Below are 11,552 nucleotides of genomic sequence, written 5' to 3' on the forward strand. Positions count from 1 at the left end.
TTACATTAATTTATTTCAGTTGAACCTAAACTTATGATATGATAATAAAATAGTGTTGTTGTTCCTTATGGGATATGTTCATAGTTGTATTGTTATGAAATGCTAAGGTGATTATTTTGACGGAAATTTTTTTATGTCAGCTATGTTGGCCAATTATAATGAGATAACCCTTTGATGATTCACATGTTATGCGCATGTTTAAATGATAGTCGTTATAGTTACGTTTAATTGAGCCGCGAGTTGCCTAGATGTTCAAACCGTGCAAACCAGAGAACTTGTTCACCTTGCTAATCTTTTGTCATAGATAATGTTTTACAAGTTATATGATGGTATACGTACATGTTTAAGTTGTTTATGCGAGATCTTTTGTTTTGCTGAAAATGAGTTATACTAAGTTGCTGGACACAATTGAATGATATGGTTGCTAAAATCTTAAACACATGTGTGATATGGAAGTAATGTTGTTGTTGTCATGGATCATATGTTGTTACTTTTATTGGGAAATATGTTTTCAGAATTTATATCGTGCAAACAATTTTGATAATTTAAAATATGAATTATGAGTATGTTGTTGATTGTTTAAATTCATCGGTCTAATTCGTGACCTAAATCAGTGAGTGAGTAAATGGTTGTATGGACATGTCAATAAGATCCTGTGATTGTGATGGATAGTAGTGGCAGATCTATTTTTACGTGATATGTTTACAAATGTGAGAAGTTTCTTAAATTGTTTTGTTATTTTTACTCTCCCTCGTTCATGGTCTATAATTGATCATCAAATTTGCTTAATTAGATACATGTCTATTGCCCTCGTGCCTACTTTATCCCAACACCAACTTTGATTATGAAGACCATTAGTTAGTGAGCTATTTTCGTCATATGCGAGGACGTGGTTGAGTTTTATTTTCTTTATCGAGGTAACACGATATTACCGTCCCTAATACTTTTATTATTGTTCGGGGTTGTATGTGTATGTGTCATTATTTGTCATCGTTTTATGATACCAATTTATACATGGTAATTGTGAATTTCTGATGATTGTCATTATTTCGGTTTGCAATTATATAAGTACGTATTATATATCTTATTGTCAAGAGGGGGATTTTGGTGAGATGGGTTTGGGTAGATTTGAATGACATATATGATTGATTGAGCACAAGGATTGGAAATCTATAAGTTTGTAAAGGAAACAATTAGATTTGGTAATGGTTGGCAGTAATGACTTTTCGTTTGGTTGCTAGGAGATAATGGAGGTACTACGTATTAATTAAGATTGTGTTGTGCTATTGATTCTCATAATATGGAGCTTAAGTTATACTACGATATACCGTGTGGACTTTGGCCTTGAGTTGAGCCTTATTTCATTCGGATTCTCATATATTGATTTTTGGTTCGTATTGTAGTTAAATTGTCTAATCCTTGACCTGACTCGTGGGTGAGTAGCTTAGAGTTTTACTCGCCTGAGCATACCTTTGACTTTATATCAGGCGACCTGAGATACGAATTTTATGCTAATGTACGTGATGCCGAAAGTACGACTGAACCACCCAAACCAGACTTTGGGGAAGAGGTGAACTAGGAAGGGAATGACATAGAAGTCACCAGAATCAGAGTAAGCGCGACCTAAGGACTGTTAGGTTAGAGCTAGTAACACCATGATCGGTCTGTTATGAAACCGTGTAAACCTTTGGCTCCTTTCTTGTTGTTCTTTTAGTTTGATGTTGTGTTTTAAGTTAAGCATGAGCAAAGTAATAAGTGTACTTGTTGACAATCAGTTAATTCCATAATAAAACCTTGTTTTCGACTTTAATATTACTGCGCAATCTCTTATCATGTGTTCTTTTCTGTTACAAGTTGTTGACAGTGATTTTGTTGCATAGGAATATGAAAGTTGAAAAGAGGTTACGAGGACGTAACCATGTTTTTAGTTGGGTAGGATTGTAAAATCATAATGTTTATGTTGCACTGTTTGTAGATTGTGGTTTTGATCAAGTTGATGTTCCGTTGTGCGGTACCTATGCAAACGAGTTCTCTATGTTTTGTTCTTACTTCTGATTAGTTGGGTTATGTGAAGATGAGTTAAACTTCGGGACGAAGTTTATTTTTAGGAGGGTAGAATGTAACATTTCGTGTCTGTTATATTTAATTGATGTGTCAAAAGTGTGTGTTAACTGTGTTAAAAAGGCGTGATGTCCGTATGTACGATATACAATACCCTTTTTGATGTTTAGGTACGGGAGCAAACTTCGGGACGAAGTTCATTTTAAGGGGAGAAGACTGTAATACCCCGTATCTTATATAATCGATTAAACGGATATTATTATATATTAGTTATTATACATTTCATATTGGTTGCATCGTAATATCGTGAATGTTATTAAGTCGGGTTTATATCGTATATGTTGAGTCGGGCTACATCACATTTTGTCTTTTGGGTCAAGAATCGTATCACCCATCTACCCATCTACATTTACCCAATTACCATACCCGTTTAAACCATTTGCCTTACACGGAACATGTAACCATCATTTACCCTAAACCTAATCTAAGAGCCGCTCTCCCTCTCCCCTCTTTTAACAGTTGAGTCATTTCTAATTTCATTTTATCATTCATAAAACCATTTCTAAACCTAGAGAGAGGGAGAGGAAGAAGAATTGTCGAGCCTTTCATTTGATTGAAGATTTCTCATCGATTCCAACCTAATTCGATCTCCCTGTTTGTAAGTCGATTTCATTCCATTGTTTATACTGTTTTAAAGTGTTCGTTTTCAAAAGGTTTGAAAAGAGAGTCCTTTTTATTTGATGTCTAGTTTATGCATATAAAATCTCATAGTGAAATTCTTTATGGTTTGTCCTAGGTGATTTATTTATGAACATGTCGCTGAAAAGTCCGCGAATCTGATTTGGTTGGGGAAAATGATTTGAAACCCTAATTTTTATGTCGATTCAGTTATGAGGCTTCTTCAAACATTATCTTTGTATAGTCTAGATGATAATAGGATTTGGAATTACTGCAAAATAATGTTTTAAACTCGTTTTATGAATCAATACTTTTTATGCGACGGTTTCTATTAGTTTTTCGAAATCAGTCTGAAAACCCTTGATAAGTTTGGAATTTGAGAAAAACACGTTAGATATAATTTGTAGCTAAGACTCATGGGGTTCTAATCCAATTGGCCTTGTATCAATTTGATTTTTCTGGAATTAGTTATGTATTTTATTCCGAGTCTGTCATGTGTTGGAAAATCAGGAAAAATCGTGTTTGTCCTTTAAGTTGATATTCCTATTAAGTTATGATGAGTCTAGGTTATGTGCATGATTGTTGGATTGAGTAGGTGGTAATTATACATAATTATGTTATGTAGGTGATGGATATGTGAAGGATCATAATTGATTGCTTGTGTGCTTGGATTGCGAAAAGGTAGGGAAATACACTTAACTTATTATCGTTGTTGTTGAATTGTGTTGACTTGTTTGTGTTTCATATGACCAAACTGTGAACGTTGACTTGATTCGTGGTTGTTGATTCATGTTACGATTGATATCCTGGAATGTGCTTGACTGAATTGATCGTATTGAGTATATTATCACAACATTCGGTAACCGGCATGATTTTATGATTTACCAGTTCAATGATATACATATTGTGTTGCATTAATTTCTTGAGCATTCATATGCATTGGAGATGGAGGATGTTGTGGTGACGTGGTGTGGTGATGATGATGTTGTGATAAGGCCGGGCGGGTTCTGCGGGACTTGCCCTGGTGTCCTCATCTTGGTGCGCAGATCGGCCGGTCGATATATAGTCTACCGGGGATCGGTATGGCTGGGTTGTACGGGTTATGAGATATGAGTTGAGATGGAGATGGAGGTGACGGAGGAGCATGCATATCATACTTTGTTGTTTTATTGTATTCCCTACTCAACCTCGTGGTTGACCCTGTGTATTCGTGAACACCTGTGATGATCCAAATATTGGGGAGCAGACCTGACAGGTTACGAGATAGGATGGGAGCTTGATGGGCGTGAGACACTGGATCAGAAGACTTAGTAGCTAGATCATTATTTAGAAGTCTTTCACTTTTATTTATGTTAGTTCTTTGTAATTTGATGTAAAGGAGGTTTTGTAATAGTTAAGTTCAAGTAATTATAAAATTTGCCTTGGAGTTTATTTTGTTATTCACTACCTCGGGAAACCGAGATGGTAACAGTCCGGTTTATTAGGGAATGTCTTGTTAAAGGCTCCTTCATAAATCGAGGTGTTACAGATGCTTACGTCAAAGCAAAGACTGACAACAAGCTTGCCCCAAAATCCGAAAAATAAATCTTTGTAGGTTACCCCTTGACCTCTCGAGGATATTACTTCAACAAACCTCAAGAGAACAAAGTGTTTGTGTCTTGCGAGGCTGTCTTCTTAGAAAGTAATTTTATTTCTAAGAGACAGAGTGGGAGAAATTTTGAACTTGATGAAGTTCAAGAGACACAAACCGACATAGAGATGCAAGAAGATGTTCCTTCGCCGTCAAACGCGGTTGTCTCTCCACCATTTAGAAGAACGAGCCGTGTTATTCGCCATCCCGATCGATATGTGGGACTTATCGAGGAAGATGGAACACTCGATGTGTTGCTTTTAGAAAGTGACGAGCCCGCCACGTACAAGGCCGCAATCTCTAGTCCAAATTCCTCCTTATGGCTTGAAGCCATGAAGTCCGAAATGGATTCTATGCATGAAAACCAAGTATGGAACTTGGTAGATTTGCCTAAAGGGGCAAGACCTCTTCAATGCAAATGGATTTTCAAAGTCAAGAATGGTATAGAAGGACATGATGATGTCTACAAAGCTAGGCTAGTAGCAAAAGGATTTACCCAAGTCCAAGGTGTCCATTATGATGAGACCTTCGCCCCCGTAGCCATGCTAATATCCATACGGATTTCGTTAGCGATTGCCACATTTCATGATTATGAAATATGGCAAATGGATGTGAAAACCGCTTTTCTAAAAGAGCATTTAGAAGAGGAGGTGTACATGATACAACCCGAAGGTTTTGTTGATTCTAAGAATCCTAACAAAGTGTGCAAGCTTAAGAGATCTATTTATGGTCTTAAGCAAGCATCTAGAAGTTGGAATCATCGATTCGATCATGTTATAAAAGAGAATGGTTTCACTCGAAGTGTTGAGGAACCATGTTTATAGATGAAATTTAGTGGGAGCAATGTTGTGTTCCTAATCTTGTATGTCGACGACATACTACTTATTGGAAATGATATTTCGATGTTGTCTTCTGTTAAGAAATGGTTAGGTAACCACTTCCAAATGAAGGATTTAGGAGAGGCACAATGCATATTAGGTATCCGGATCCATAGAGATAGATCCAAGAGGATATTGGCACTAAGTCAAGAGTCTTATGTTGATAAGATTCTTCGACGGTTCAACATGGATAAATAAAAAAAAGGGATTGGTACCTATGGTAACTGGGACAATATTGAGCAAGTCTCAATATCCCTCCGAATCCCATGATGTTGAACACATGAAGATGATTCCTTGTGCTTCCGCAGTTGGATCAATCATGTACGCCATGATATGCACACGTCCTGATGTCTCGTATGCCTTGAGCATGACGAGTTGATATCAAGGAAATCCAGGTGAGAGTCACTGGATAGCCGTCAAGAACATCCTTAAGTACTTGAGAAGGACTATGGATTCTATCTTAGTGTTTGGAGGAGACACCGAGCTCCGTGTTAATGGTTACACGGACTCAAGTTTCCAAACGGATAGAGATGACATGAAATCACAAGCTGGTTTCGTTTTCATGCTCAATGGTGGTGCCGTTATGGTGAAGCTTCAAGGAAGTGTGTGATCATGGATTCAACAACGGGGCTGAGTACATTGCAGCATCAGAGGCTGCCAAGGAAGCTGTGTGGATCAGGCAATTCACGGAAGGTCTAAGAGTACTACCTACCGCCAATGATCCCATCACTCTCTATTGTGATAATAGTGGGACGATCTTCCAAGCTAAAGAGCCTAAGTCTAGTAATAGATCTAGACATGTACTTAGAAAATATCATGTAATTAGAGATTTCATTGAAAGAAAGGAAAATGCGATATGTAAGGTTGGGACGGATGACAACATAGCCGATCCGCTCACCAAGCCTTTATCGCATGCCAAGCATGATGGACATGTTGCATCCATGGGACTTAAACGTGTACCAAGTTTATGTTAGATTTTGAATGAAATAAAAGTGTTGTTTTTGTTCATGTTCATAATCACATTTGTCTTTTATCTTTACTTTATACATTGTTATATCCAAACGGCTTATAGTGACAAATTGAACCCCGTTAAAGTGAACATGGATTAACATAGTATTCGCCCATAGTCACTTTTATGAGGTGACGTCTCAAAGTGACTAGAGTGTGATGCGATTGATGGCAAGTTCAAATGCCATGAAGTCATGTGAGATGACTAGTCGATCACATAGGAACACTTTATCGGGCCTTATGACCGCTTATAGAGTTCTGGCAAATTTATATAGCCTGGTCGTGGCGAGAGATACTATAGTATTCTAATAAGTCGATTCTTTTGACTAAAGACTGTTCGCCTAAGATGGCACAGTTTCAGATTAACTTTGATTTGTGTTACTACGAGCTTCGTAAATGGGGTCAAATGAGCATATTTTGGGTTATGATGGCTGTGGCTAGTCGAAGGGAACAAGTGCAATAGGAATTGTCCACCCCTTGTCAGGGTTATAACAATATCTCAGGGCCACTCGAGGAGTAAAAAACTGGAAATGCGTGGCCACGCTCGGAAGGTATCCATGGTGGATAATTCCGGTCAATCAGTTGTTCTCCAGATCGAGGAAACCACTATCGATATGATCACTTGCAAGTACGACCTGAAAGACACCTTGCATTGAGTAGGAGATAGTAATAGGACAAGAGAATTGGTGACGCACACTTGTCGAGGACAAGTGGGAGATTGTTTGAATATGTGTCCTCCGACAATAATGCGATCACAACTCTCTCGATACTACTAGAGAGATTCTCGTTGTTGCATTAATGGTAATATTTGCTCCAACCACAATCTCGATACTACTAGAGAGATTCATACATTTGGCATTGTCGATTGGGTCATATCAACGAGAATCGCATTTTTCCACTAATGTTATTAAACCATTTGATTTTCAATCATATGGTATATGTGAATCTTGCCTCCTAGTAAAACTGACTCATAATGCTTTTAGTGGTAAAGGGACTCGAGCTAGTGAACTATTGGGACTTATACATACCGATGTATGTGGACCAATGACTATCACCGCTAGGGGAAATTATGATTACTTCACAACCTTCACCGATGATTTAAGTAGATATGGGTATATCTACTTAATGAAGTATAACAGTGAAGCTTTTGAGAAATTTAAAGAATTTCAAAATGAATTAGAAAACCAAATGAACAAAAGGATAAAGGCACTACGATCCCATCGTGGTGGAGAGTATCTTAGTAATGAATTTGATTCACACTTGAAAGGTTGTGGCATCGTGTCATAACTCACTCCACCCGGTACACCACAACTTAATGGTGTTGCCGAGAGGAGAAATCGAACCTTACTAGATATTGTTCGATCCATGATGAGTCAAACCGAGTTACCCGACTCATTTTGGGGATTTGCAATCTAAACCGCAATCAAATAATTGAATAATAGTCCAACAAAGGCAACCGAAAAGACTCCATATGTGATGTGGAAAGGAAGGGTTCCTAATATATCCTATATGAAGATTTGGGGATGTAATGCTTACGTCAAGGCAAAGACCGACAACAAGCTTGCCCCACGTTCCGAAAAATGCATCTTTGTAGGTTACCCCATTACCTCCCGAGGATATTACTTCTACAAACCTCATGAAAACAAAGTGTTTGTGTCTAGTGAGGCTGTCTTCTTAGAAAGTGAGTTTATTTCTAAGAGACATAGTGGGAGAAATTTTGAACTTGATGAAGTTCAAGAGCCACAAACCGAAGTAGAGATGCAAGAAGACGTTCCTTCGTCGTCTAATTCTTTTATTATTCCTCAACCGAGGAGGTCGGGTCGAGTTTCTCACCATCCTGATAGATCTGTTGGACTTATCGAAGAGGATGGGACCCTCAATGTGTTACTTTTAGAAAGTGACGAACCCGCCACCTACAAAGCTGCAATCTCTAGTCCCAATTCAGCTTTATGGCTTGAAGCCATGAAATCCGAAATGAGTTCTATGCATGAAAATCAAGTATGGAACTTGGTGGATTTGCCTGAAGGGGCAAGACCTCTTCAGTGCAAATGGATCTTCAAAGTAAAGAATGGCATAGAAGGACATGATGATGTCTACAAGGCAAGGCTAGTGGCAAAAGGTTTTACTCAAGTTCATGGTCTTCACTATGACGAAACCTTTGCCCCCGTGACTATGCTAAGATCAATTCAGATACTGTTAGCGATCGCCGCATTTTATGACTATGAAATATGGCAAATGGATGTCAAGACCGCTTTTCTGAATGGGTATTTGGAAGAGGAGGTGTACATGATACAACCCGAAGGTTTTATGGATCCTAAAAATCCTAACAAAGTATGCAAGCTTAAGAGATCCATTTATGGTCTTAAGCAAGCATCAAGAAGTTGGAACCATCGATTTAATCATGTCATAAAAGAAAATGGTTTTACTCGAAGTATTGAGGAACCATGTTTATACATGAAGTTCAGTGGGAGCAATGTTGTGTTTCTAATATTGTATATGGATGACATACTACTTATTGGAAATGACAGCCTTATGTTGTCTTCCGTCCAGGAGTGGCTAGGAATTCATTTCCAAATGAAGGATTTAGGAGAAGCACAACGCATATTCGGTATCCGGATCTATAGAGATAGACCCAAAAGGATATTGGCATTAAGTCAAGAATCTTATGTTGATAAGATTCTTCGATGCTTCAGCATGGACCAATCCAAAAGAGGGTTGGTTCCTATGGTTAGTGGGACCATATTCAGCAAGTCCCAATCACCCACCGAACCCAAAGATGTTGAACGCATGAAGTTGATCCCTTATGCTTCCGCCGTTAGATCAATCATGTATGCCATGCTATGCACTCGTCCCGATGTCTCGTATGCTTTGAGCATGACGGGTAGATATTAAGGAAATACAGGTAAGAGTCACTGGATTGCTGTCAAGAACATCTTTAAGTACTTGCGAAGGACTAAGGATTTTGTCTTAATGTTTGGAGGTGACTCCGAGCTCTGTGTTAAGGGTTACACGGACTCCAGTTTTCAAACAGATTGAGATGACATGAAATCACAAGCTGGATTTGTTTTCATGCTCAATGGTGTTGTCGTAAGCTGGAGAAGGTTCAAGGAAGCTGTGACTGCGGATTCTACAACGGAGGCTGAGTACATAGCAGCATCAGAAGCTGCCAAGGAAGCTATGTGGATCAAGCTATTATTGGAAGGGCTATAAGTAGTAGCTACCGCCAATGATCCCATTACTCTCTATTGTGACAACAATGGGACAATCTTCCAAGCTAAAGAGCCCAAGTATAGTAATAGATCTAGACATGTACTTAGAAAATTCCATGTAATTAGAGATTTCATTGAAAGGAAGGAAATTGCGATTTTTATGGTTGGGACGGATGTTAACTTTGCTGATCCGCTCACCAAGCCTTTATCGCAGGCTAAACATGATGAACATGTTGTGTCCATGGGACTTAAATGCATGCCAGTTTTATGTTAGATTTTGATATGAAATAAAAGAGTTATTTTATTTGTTCATATGCATGATCACATTTATCTATTAATTTTTCATTACTTTGTCATACTCAAATGGGTTGTAGAGACAAGATTAAACCCCGTTAAATTGAACTAAATTGACAAAGTAATCGCCCATAGTCACTTGTATGAGGTGACGTCTCGAAGTGACTAGAGTGTGATGCGATTGATGGCAAGTTCAAGTGTCATAGAGTCATAAGAGATGACTAGTCGATCACATATGCAGACGGTTTGGAACACTCTGTCGGGCCTAATGACCGGTTATGGAGTTCTGGCAAATGATATGGTCTGGTCGTGGAAAGAACTACTATAGTATTCTAATGAGTCAATTCTTTTGACTAAAGACTGTTCGATCAAGGTGGCACAGTTTCAGAGTAACTTTGATTTATGTTCCTACGACCTTCGTAAATGGGGTTAAAAGGGCTTATTTTGGGTTAGGATGAGTTGTGGCTAGTCGAAGGGAATAGTGCGATAGGAATTGTCCACCCCTTGTCAGGGTTATAACAATATCTCAGGGCCACTCGAGGAGTAATGAACTGGAAATGCGTGGCCATGCTCGGAAGGTATCTATGGTAGATAATTCCGATCAATCAGTTGTTCTCCAGATCGAGGAAACCACTCTCGATATGATCACTTGCAAGTAAGACTTAAAAGACACCTTGCATTGAGTGGGAGATAGTAATAGGACAAGAGAATTGGTGACGCACACTTGTCTAGGACAAGTGGGAGATTGTTGGAGTGTCCCCGACAATAATGCGATCACATTGTTGATCATTTTGAGATCACATATTTAAATCTCATATTAAGAATACATGAGGGAAAGTAATACTTCTTAGTCAACTGGTTCACACATATCGGTAATGATTGGCTGACTAGAGTTTGACATTACTGTCGTATGACGGTGGTGACCAGTTGATCCCCTAAGGTCATACCTATAGGGTAATGCTCTTAATTGATTATTTAATTAATCGTATGACGATACAGGTTAATTAAATTCCTTAAAATTGACGAGTGATTTTGTGAGTAAAATTACGTGTCTTATTGTAATTTTATTAAATAAGATTCGGTCTAAGTAATCGAATTTTTTTATTACTTAGATTAATTTATTGTTTATGAAACAATTAAAAATAGAATGAATAATTTATTATAAATACAAGTTGTTGTAGTTTATAAATATATGACCCATTTCGGTACAAGTAGTTATGAATTACTAATTATTTTTGTATGTGACATATTTAATTATATGATGATTTTTAATATGTTAAAAATACATTATTATGTACAATGTCAAGTAACATGTCACATATGTCACAATTGAGAAATGACAAAATAAAATGGACCTCCCTTTTATGGGTAATAACCGGTTTTATGGAGGGAGTATTAGGTTTGTGTTGTCTAATTTATTTATTCAAAAGAAACACAATGATAACCTATTTCATAACCATGGAAACCTATTATTCTTGGGAAGAAAATGAGCTCATGCATTGGCTCCTCTCCTCCCATGCTACCCGGTTTCCCAAAGAGAAAAAGAAGAGTTTTTCTCTTACATCTTTTTTTATTCATTCTATAAGTTGTAAAAAGATACATGTTATATTTTTACTAGTGGTTCCTTTTACTCTACTTTTTTTTTAGAGAACAAGAGAGCTCATAAAATCCTCCTCTTGACCGAAATTTTCAAGAGCAAAATACAAATTATTTTATGTCTATTTTAAGGTAGTTTTTATTAATACTATTCCCATATTATTTAAATTATTAAGGGTATTATCTTGGTACAATCCT

The sequence above is a fragment of the Silene latifolia genome, chromosome Y (genome assembly GCF_048544455.1).
Source record: "Silene latifolia isolate original U9 population chromosome Y, ASM4854445v1, whole genome shotgun sequence".
Taxonomy (NCBI): Eukaryota; Viridiplantae; Streptophyta; class Magnoliopsida; order Caryophyllales; family Caryophyllaceae; genus Silene; species Silene latifolia.